This window comes from Megalobrama amblycephala, linkage group LG23 (genome assembly GCF_018812025.1).
Source record: "Megalobrama amblycephala isolate DHTTF-2021 linkage group LG23, ASM1881202v1, whole genome shotgun sequence".
Classification (NCBI taxonomy): domain Eukaryota; kingdom Metazoa; phylum Chordata; class Actinopteri; order Cypriniformes; family Xenocyprididae; genus Megalobrama; species Megalobrama amblycephala.
In genome coordinates, this window is record NC_063066.1 from 10,517,495 (window position 1) to 10,526,841 (window position 9,347).

The following is a 9,347-nucleotide window of genomic DNA, read 5'->3' on the forward strand; positions in this document are numbered from 1 at the left end:
TATATTTAGAACTTCATGAGGCTGAGTAAATGATGAGAGAATCATTTTTGGATGGACTACTCCTTTAAGTTGCCATTCATATATTACTACACATCATTATGAATATGAATTTTCGAATTTGTTTTTCATATAATTATTTGCACAAAAAAAAAAAGAAAAGAAAAAAAAAAAAGGCAGACTCTGCATACACACACATGCATGCATCATTCCTTCTTCTTCATATAGAAAACAATATATCACAAAACATCATGACTTGCCAAAACATCTCCTCAATAACATTATCACATGATTTTACAAGTGCATCCAGCAAGTACAGCAAGTAAAATGAACTGTCTGAAATAAGACTTTTTCTCCAAAGTGTACATGGGAAAGAAACTGCATAAGAAGTTCATCTGAATAGGGAAAAAACTTGAGAGGATTTAGACTCGAGCAAGGTGCACATTACAATAAAATAAATTCAAAAACATTATAATTTTATGCAGGTTTATTTATCTCGTTATGTGAGGGTAGTATGAGGTGCAAATATGTGCTGATACATTAATTTAATTTTTCATTACATATAAATGTATTCTTTCTCAAATAATTCAATTTACCAAATGATTGCTAGACTGGGGGAGGTCTCTTGTCAAGATATTTCATATATTTGTGCCAACTCTAATCAATGTCAGCTGATTTCCTAATCCATTCTAGACATCTGAAACTAACAAGACATTCTCATGTACAACAGAATAAAAATCACTTTTGACAGTCCACTGAAGGGTACCTGAAGCACTCATCATGGATCACTTTGCTCCTATAATAGCTCTCACTCTTGGGAAGGTATTCCACTAGATGTTGATGGCTTGAGGGATTTACTCACAATCAGAGCCACAAGCATCAGTGAGGTCAACCAGTGATGTTGGGTGATGAGGCCTGGCTCAGAGTAAGTGGTCCAAATCATCCCAGAGGTGTTCACTGGAGTTCCGGTCTGGGCTTTGTGAAGGCCAGCCAAGGTCTTCCACGCCAGACTCAGAAAACCATGGACCTCACATCATAATGTCAAGTCACCTTTATTTATATAGCACTTTCTGTAAAGCAATATCCAAAAAGCAAATAGTGCAATAATTCAGTTCTAATCAGCTCAGTGTTTCAGTTCAATTCAAAAGGCTAACTGTGAAAAATTAATCAATTATGAAACAAATTAGATTCTGCAATAAAGCAGCTCAATAGAAGACAATAGTGTCATCAGACAGCTCAATTCAGTTTAAGTTATGTTCTTATCCAATAGAGTCAGTGAAGTCCAATCAATAGTATTACTGAATATATTAAGTGTCTTTTAAACCCTAATTAAGCAAGCCAAAGGCGACACTGGCAAGGAACCAAACTCCATCAGGTGACAGAAATGGAGAAAAAAAACTTAGAAGAATCCAGTCTCATTACAAGTCAGACTTATGAGTCAGATAATGCTAAAAGAGAAAATGTACACTTCACTTTACTAAAAATGTGTGCATGGTTGTATGCTTGACTTTATGCAACCTTAATTTTTAAGTGTAGCTGCAATAGCCAAACGCATTAATTAGAAGGGGATGTACACATAGTGTACTTTTACAGTACTGTTGTTTTATAACTAAAAAGATCTCCATCAACTAATGCCACCGTTACTTCCCCCAGATAGACAACTTTGCTCTTATGCTGTGAGTGTCTTATACCTCCCACATTTAAAACCTGTAGCCTCCCTCTAATCGCTGAGATTTGAGAAGCTTTACATGACATATTTGGCACTCATAGCCAGGCCAAGTACCTCCCGTTGGCTCAGACTGTTTTGGCAGCTCTTAATGTGATGATCAGAGTTGGGAATGTGCTTCCATTTTTGAGCCACTCAGCACTCACTACTGTCCTGTACTGGATAGGGTAGAGTGTGCTTTGTAACGTCATGCTTCCCTCAGTCAGACGCCTCTGGATCAGGTCTGGCTGTCAAGAGGGTTGTGTCCAGGTCCACAGTGCCTCAGGAAAGCCTGAAGACATAATCAATCAGAGCATGGCTAACTGACATGATGATTCATCCAGTGCACATCTCTTACTTAAACTTGCCTGCTTTTCTGTCCCTGAGCTCAAGTGCTCTATGGCATTTGGGCCGGAATGGGACAGTTAGGAAAAGTTCATTGATCCAAACTGAACCAAACACTGAAGTTCATTTGAAGTTCGAGTGGATGAACTGTACATTACGATCAGGTGAGTCAATGACAGAAGTGCCATATCTGTAATATGCTGAATCAGAGGAGCATGGGTCATCTTGGCCTGAGGCATGAGGCATGACCCTTATGTCTGAAATCCAATGCAGGGTGATTATCAAACAGCAGGAAAATATTCACACACACATTGTAGAAATATTAACATATTCAGTTGGGTCACACTCTTGCATATGAGTGTCCATGTGTATGTCATTAATCTGAAGGATTTTAGGCGTTCCCTTACATCAGTGCTAACAATCACAGTACAAAGAGCTTAGTGGGTGTGGGGGCCTGAATTCATAGTTTTGGTCAGAGATGCATAATCATGTTTAATGTGACCACATTAAAATGGTGTCTCAAACTAAAATGAGCTAATCACTACTCCCCTCAGACTCAAATGTGAAGGTCAACATGAAATCAAAATTGTTATGTAATGTCTTAATAAATGTCTTATTTACATGTTATTGTAAAGGAAATGTTAATAAATTTCCATAACCTCTTAATGTAACTTTCTTTACATCTGAAATCACTTCTTGGGTAGGGAAATATAATATATTACCCATCTCTTGATTTTAGAGTTCATACATCAAATTTAACAAAATTGGGTTAGAATTTATTCAGCGAGGATGCAATAAATTGATCAAAATTGATTTCTTTCAGAATCATCATCGGTCCAATTCTTTTTTTAACATTAAATATTAAAGTAATGTAGCCCCCCACTTCTAAACTGCCTCCTTGTCTTCATTAGTTATCTTTTATAACTTATAACAGAATTTATCATGAAGTACAGAGAGCTAAATTTTAAAGGTGCTAAAGAGGATGTTTTGTTTTATACATTTTTGCAATATCACTTGAAACTGATAAAAGACTATTTATTAGGTGCACTGAAAGTAATAATATTAATATACATCATCTGTGCACGAGGTAGGGCCTTAAAAACATCAGCCAATCGTTTACGTGGTCATTGCGTAAACGATTGGCCCTCTGGCTTGTCAATCACTGCCATGACGTTCCTTGTGAGAGACGTGCGCGGATTGGCCCTCTGGCTTGTCAATCACTGCCATGACGATCCATGTGAGAGACGCGCGGCTGCGCGCTCCAGTAACTTTCCACACTCCACAGGCGCCGCATGCGATGTTTTTGTCAGGAGACAGGAGTAACAACTGCAGATTATGAGTTACCTGTGGTGAGTCCAACATAATGAATCCACGGCTTTAAGTCGTGCACACACTTAACGATTGTAAGGCCGATTATGAATGTAAATTGATACTTATGTCTGATCGCGCTCAAACGCGTCCAGTCAGAGCCAGTTGCTTTCAGTCTGCGATTACAGTCGGTGTTCAAATTCCATGTGAAAGTATATAAATCTGCTTCAGGAGCAGGAAACAATCGCTGTATGTTGAGCATAGTCAGAATGTTTTAGCTAGTCGTTAAATGTGTGCCCGGCTTAATAACACAGCGAATGCCGGTGGTAAACACTCGTGTTCCGATACTCGTGCACGAGTTTTGGGAGGCGTTCCCTCTAAATGAGCTGTGAAGGAGAGGGGTTGTTCTTACCCATGCGCTCATTTCAAAAACTCAGTCGACAAAAAGAACCTCTTTAGCACCTTTAATAATCAAAAAATTTGACAGTCAAAATTGTGTAATTATTGTCTGTTTAACATACTGACATAAAAAACTCTCTTTATGAGTTATGAGTGTTGGCTACCATATCTTTAAATAAAAGGGGGTTGCTTTTATGTCCCCACCAATGTCAAAATCAAACCTACGGCCATGATTGATGATAATAAAAAAATGTTTCTTAAGCATCAGTTCAGCATATTAGGATATTGTGACACTGAAGACTGGAGTAATGGCTGCTGAAATTTCAGCTTTGCCATCAAATGAATAAATTACATTTTAATATGTAGTTTTTGTTGAGTGCAAATCATAAAAATAGTTCAGTTTAGCCGTAGATAAAACAGCTGTGAAAAGTACTCAAGATAGTAAACCACAGATAACAAAAAGTGTCCGAGCAGCTAAATTACCACACAAGACAGATGAAAGATTTCTCAGTAATATTTTGAAATGCTGGTCAGCAGCCATGAGTTGTGTGCTGACTTGTGTGAAATTGAAAAATCTGCACAATGTGAAGCAAACCATTTAAGCCTCACCCTTCGAATCACAGGTACCACTCAAAAACAAAACAAAAAACAATTCTTTGCTATTGCATGCATTCAACCTGAACATGAGAAATAAGAATAAATTAAAAGTTTGGTGGATATAGCAAACAAACAATGCTATCCTGCAAACTATAAATATAAACATACACACACACAAAAGCATGTCAAAAGACATAATAAGAGTTTTAAACATATTCTTCTAGGTTTGTGCTATTGCGGACTATACTGATTCCTTCACTGAAGGTCTAGTTGCTACGTAACAGAGAAGGGTCAGTGGCACTGTGAAGGGTGAATGGATTCCTCCAGAACAGTCCATTTATCAAGTGCTGCCAACATGCCAAATGCACAAAGGACAACACATCCACCGCTAGATCCTGTTCCTTTTCACTGTTTCTTTCTAACCCCCTTCGCTCCTTTTATTTTAACCTTTATCTTTGTTCCTTAAATCTGACAAAAAGTTCACAAATACAACTTTGAAATTCCACACGAGTTGTAATATGTTAGCTAAACACGGGAACGGGACACCAGGGATACATTAAAATGTAGATTATTTCAAATTTCCATGTTTCGTCATAAAAAAACAAGCACTTAAGGTTTCCAGAATGATCTCACTAATTAGAACCTTGTACAATAGAAAAGAGATTTAATATCAGATTTTCTCCATCGCTATGAGAGCAGAACAAAACCGCCGCTAATGAGTCCCTGATCACATTGAAAAATGACCCAAACTTGCAGTCCCCCCCCCCCTTACAGGTGGAAACCAAGGCACGACCCACAGGAACGATTTATGATATGGATTCGGCAGCCTCTGAGCTGGTCATTAAGTAGTACGGGTCATTAGCCTTTTTTTGCCCATTCCAGCTGATAACAATACGCAGCTGGGGTAAAAGCTCCTCAAGAACTATTGCTTTTGACTTTATGCGTGACACAAAATAAATGATATTTATGGCTTTGCGCACTAAGGCATCTTTACACGGTGAAGTGTGAATTGTTATGTTATTCTTCACAGACAGAGCAAAGAGAATTCATAACAGGGAAGGTGTCAGCGCATCAAAGGCGAATTTCACAGATATAAGAAACAAAGACCGGGTTCAAAACACTGCCACTCCACCATAGCTTTAATAGAGGCTTCTTATTTCCTATTCACTCAAAGCCAAAAGAAGGCATCCACCGCATTTCCACACCTCACATTCTTTCCTTCCTTTCTAAAACCGTGTGTCACCTCCAGAAAAAAAAAAAAAAACACAGACTGAGCTTCTGACAATGACTTTGAGGGCAGTGAGTGAAAGAGTAATCCATCAGCGTGGCCATGGCAAATGTAGGGTAAAAACGCACTGCTGCTGCTGCTTTTATGGCAGATGAGCCTGTAACTGCACTTGATACATCCATTTCTTTATTGACTCCTCTCCTTGTCTTTTGTTCACCTTGGCCTGATTGCATCAGAGCAAATAATGACCTCTTCATGAAAATGACTGCAATTTTCCTGTAAAAGTCCCCTGTGCTGGCAGACTGCCGCTGCAATACACAGAGGAGTGAACGGCAGACGTTTAACTGATGTTAATGATGAAATTAAGAACGCAGACCACTAATGAGGACAGGAAAAGGATCGGAAGATGAAAATCTTCAACGTGCTAAAACACTCTCTTTTGCATAATTAGCACTTTCCTTCGCCGTTTAACAGCGCCTGTGCAACAGTTGCTATTGTTCGTGTCCCCTGACTGTAACCTCACATTTTCGGACACGTTCCAGACTAAACACGAAGCACATAACACCTGGAATATCGGTTATTGCACATTAAGGGGATCTAAGATTAGCCTGGCAGCGGAAACTGTAAACAGGAGAAATTTTCAAGAAAGGATTATTGCGTGGTCATTTGCAGATCATTCATGAAGATGAAGATCATTAGAGACTGTGGAGGAGTGGGCATTGTCCGACTTCAAAGTCCCGTTCAGAAACACCTAAGGCCCGCGTGCCGCTCCCGCTCTTCCTGAAAGCGGTGTCTTATCTCTCAATTTGCATCAGTCCCACAGACTCTGATCCACAGCCAGCCTGACACTCTACTTTCCAACTCAGAGAACTTACAAACACCATCCATTCAAACCAAGCCGGCCGTTTCTAAACTGCGTGCGACGGTGTGAACAGATCGAAGTTCCGATAAGCAGAATATCATCAGGGAGGAAAAGGGAACGCACTCTGCTATGGCTTTCTCTACGAGCTCTCAATTTGTTTTGACTTCTTTTCATCTTACTGCTACAATAAATGAACTCTGGATCTGGATGAACAGCATATCTCTTCTTTTAGATCAGTTTTTTTTACATGTTAGAGACAGGAGAGAAAGCAGAGAGGAAAAAAACACTACTAAAGGAAGGAAGGCTCTGGAAGGAGTGCATATAGAAAAACAACAGCACCATTAGAAGTCCAAAGGACCATGAGAAAAGTTGGCATGTATCTGCAGAGCACACAAAAGTCCACAAAGCATGCGGCTATAAAGGATCCCCGAGATGTATTCATCAGAGCCTTTGAGACAGAGACAGCCGGGTGACTTCAAAATCAGCGCTTGCATTATCTGGCACCTGTGAAACTATCCTAGAGATGCACATCTCTGATTAGATACTGGCTGTACTGTCAAAGCTGTTGTGAGTTTGTTTTTTTAAGTTTCTGGAGTAAACCTATGACAAAGAATATGCGGGCTTGAGACTGTATGAAGACATCTCTTTGTTTAAACACAAGACAGCTCATTGATTATGCACAAGAACCATAGTTTTTTCCTGAAACACTCTAACTGCATTATGTACCATTTGTACAAGAGCAGTAAAATAAAATAAAATAAATGTACTGTCTGTACAAGAGCAATAAAATGAAATCAATATAGATCTGAGCTATTAAAAATAAAATTGTACAGATCAACACATTGCAACTCAATATGCATGCAAAGATTAAAATAAAATAATAAAAATAGCAAAATAAAATATTGATCAAATTTTATTGTAATAGTACAGATCAATACAATGCAACTTGGTGTCTTTGCAAAGGTGAAAATACCTGAGATTTTTTGATTCCTTGTATTGTCTATCAAGTGCAAAACATTTGAAACCTGCTCTATTGAATTGACAGTGACCCTAAACTGTCATCCCATGTTAGCCAAGTTAGCGCTCTCTCGCTGATGGGCCGGATAACCTGGATTATGGAGACAGCTGCTGCTGAGTCACGCAACACCAGAGCCAGTGTTCACTGGAGATAATTGGTTAGTCCAGGGTAAATAATGAGCTAGAAATTAACAACTGTCTGGATAGCCACAAATCCTCTGTAATAAATTTCCTTGAAAGCAACTCAAGGCTCCAGGAAAAAGAAAAAAAAAAAAAAATTTACACATTAGTAAAATAAATTACTGGAACACAATCAACCCATTACCTACAGTACGAGAGTGGTAGAAATGGCATGGTTGTCTCAATTAAACAGACATGGCTGGAGACATGATTACGGGATGAAAGTTTAATCCATTTACCTGAAGTTTAAGTTTAATTTTTCAATATTTCACTAATTAAACCTTACTGTTGCTGCCAAAACTAGCTAAACATTACATTAATGGTATAAACTACCATATTCTTTAAGAAGTTCTTGGGTTTTAATGTTTACAGGCCTTGAAAACAATATTCACTATATGGTGGCATGCTTCAGTAGCCTGATAATTTTAAACCAGATCACTCAACAGCACTAACAAACATCCGCCCGCATATATTCAGGTACTGTTTTTGATGCCTGGACTAAACACAGAAACAATTAAGAGGCGGATAACAAACAGGAAGAACATTAATCATGAATGGAGGCAAATAATAAAGTAAACATTTTATGTGATACGTTGCCTTTTATAGCTTCGGATGAAAAAACACCTGTTGATTTTTCCGTATTGATAATTATCTCTAAACATGAGTAGGGGTCAGCTTTTTTTCCTATGACCCAGAATGAATTAAGTTTAACGTGCAGACTGGGAGGACAGACATTCTTCACTATTAATAAAACGGTAAATCAGGAAGTGTTTCGGATGATGAATGGGATTGGCGCGTGAAAAGCATGGCATGTTTGAAGGCGTGCCAACTCTGAAGGCGCTTCCTGTAAACATCCAAGTACTTCCTGTGAGGTCAGATATGCCAGCTGCATCGGTTATGAAAATGTCTAATAACAAATCAATAAAGACAAATTTGAGGCTCTGAATTTATAATGAGAAGAAGAAACAAATGATATGCCCATATGCAAGGTACTTAAAACACCCAAAGAGGATTACAAGTAATTTGGTGCAACCTTTGGAGGACATGGCAACCTCCTTTATTATCTTTCTTGAGAGCATTACAACATGCCATTCATACTGGAAATTACAGTTTGTAAATTAATATAAATTCATGTTCGCTGTGCGTTAATTGTTGCATTAATCCTCTCATGAAAACAACTATATCGAGTCAGGCATGTTTTTAGCAGACACCAACCATACATTCTTCAACAAATTATCTCAAAGCTAAAATTAGGTCAGTGGAGGATAAGCACCTTTAGACTTTGCATTGGACAGTACCAGACGAGAGGATTACTTCACAAAGAGTGAAGGCTTCAAGTGGACCATACAGACATGCTTGCCTGGGACGGATGACCACAGAAAACAATGCCACATGGAGCCACAATCCCAGAAATAAGAGTTTAAATGAGTAAAATTCAGGTAGTGAATGCTCAGTGCCTCGAGCAGCCACTTCATTTGTTTAATATTTATTTTATTACTGAATGGGTGTCAGTGGAATTTAGACTTCTGCTTCTTTAAACCCTTGAAAATGAAAATGCCATTTAACAGTGGTGTTAACTGTAATATTTTCAACACAAAGTATTTTGGATCATTAATTTTTAGTCTTAAAAGTCACAGAATGACACATAACGAACACCGAGCTGGAGTACTAAGTAACGAGAAGATATTTTTTGTAGCAAAACCATATGG

At 38.4% G+C, this 9,347-nt stretch overlaps 1 protein-coding gene across 11 annotated transcripts in view; it reads right to left on the minus strand.

Annotated features, from left to right (window-relative positions):
* The window catches only part of xpnpep2 (X-prolyl aminopeptidase (aminopeptidase P) 2, membrane-bound), a 102,645-nt gene that overhangs the window by 58,360 nt on the left and 34,938 nt on the right, over positions 1-9,347 (minus strand). The gene's annotated exons all lie outside the window — the stretch shown is intronic.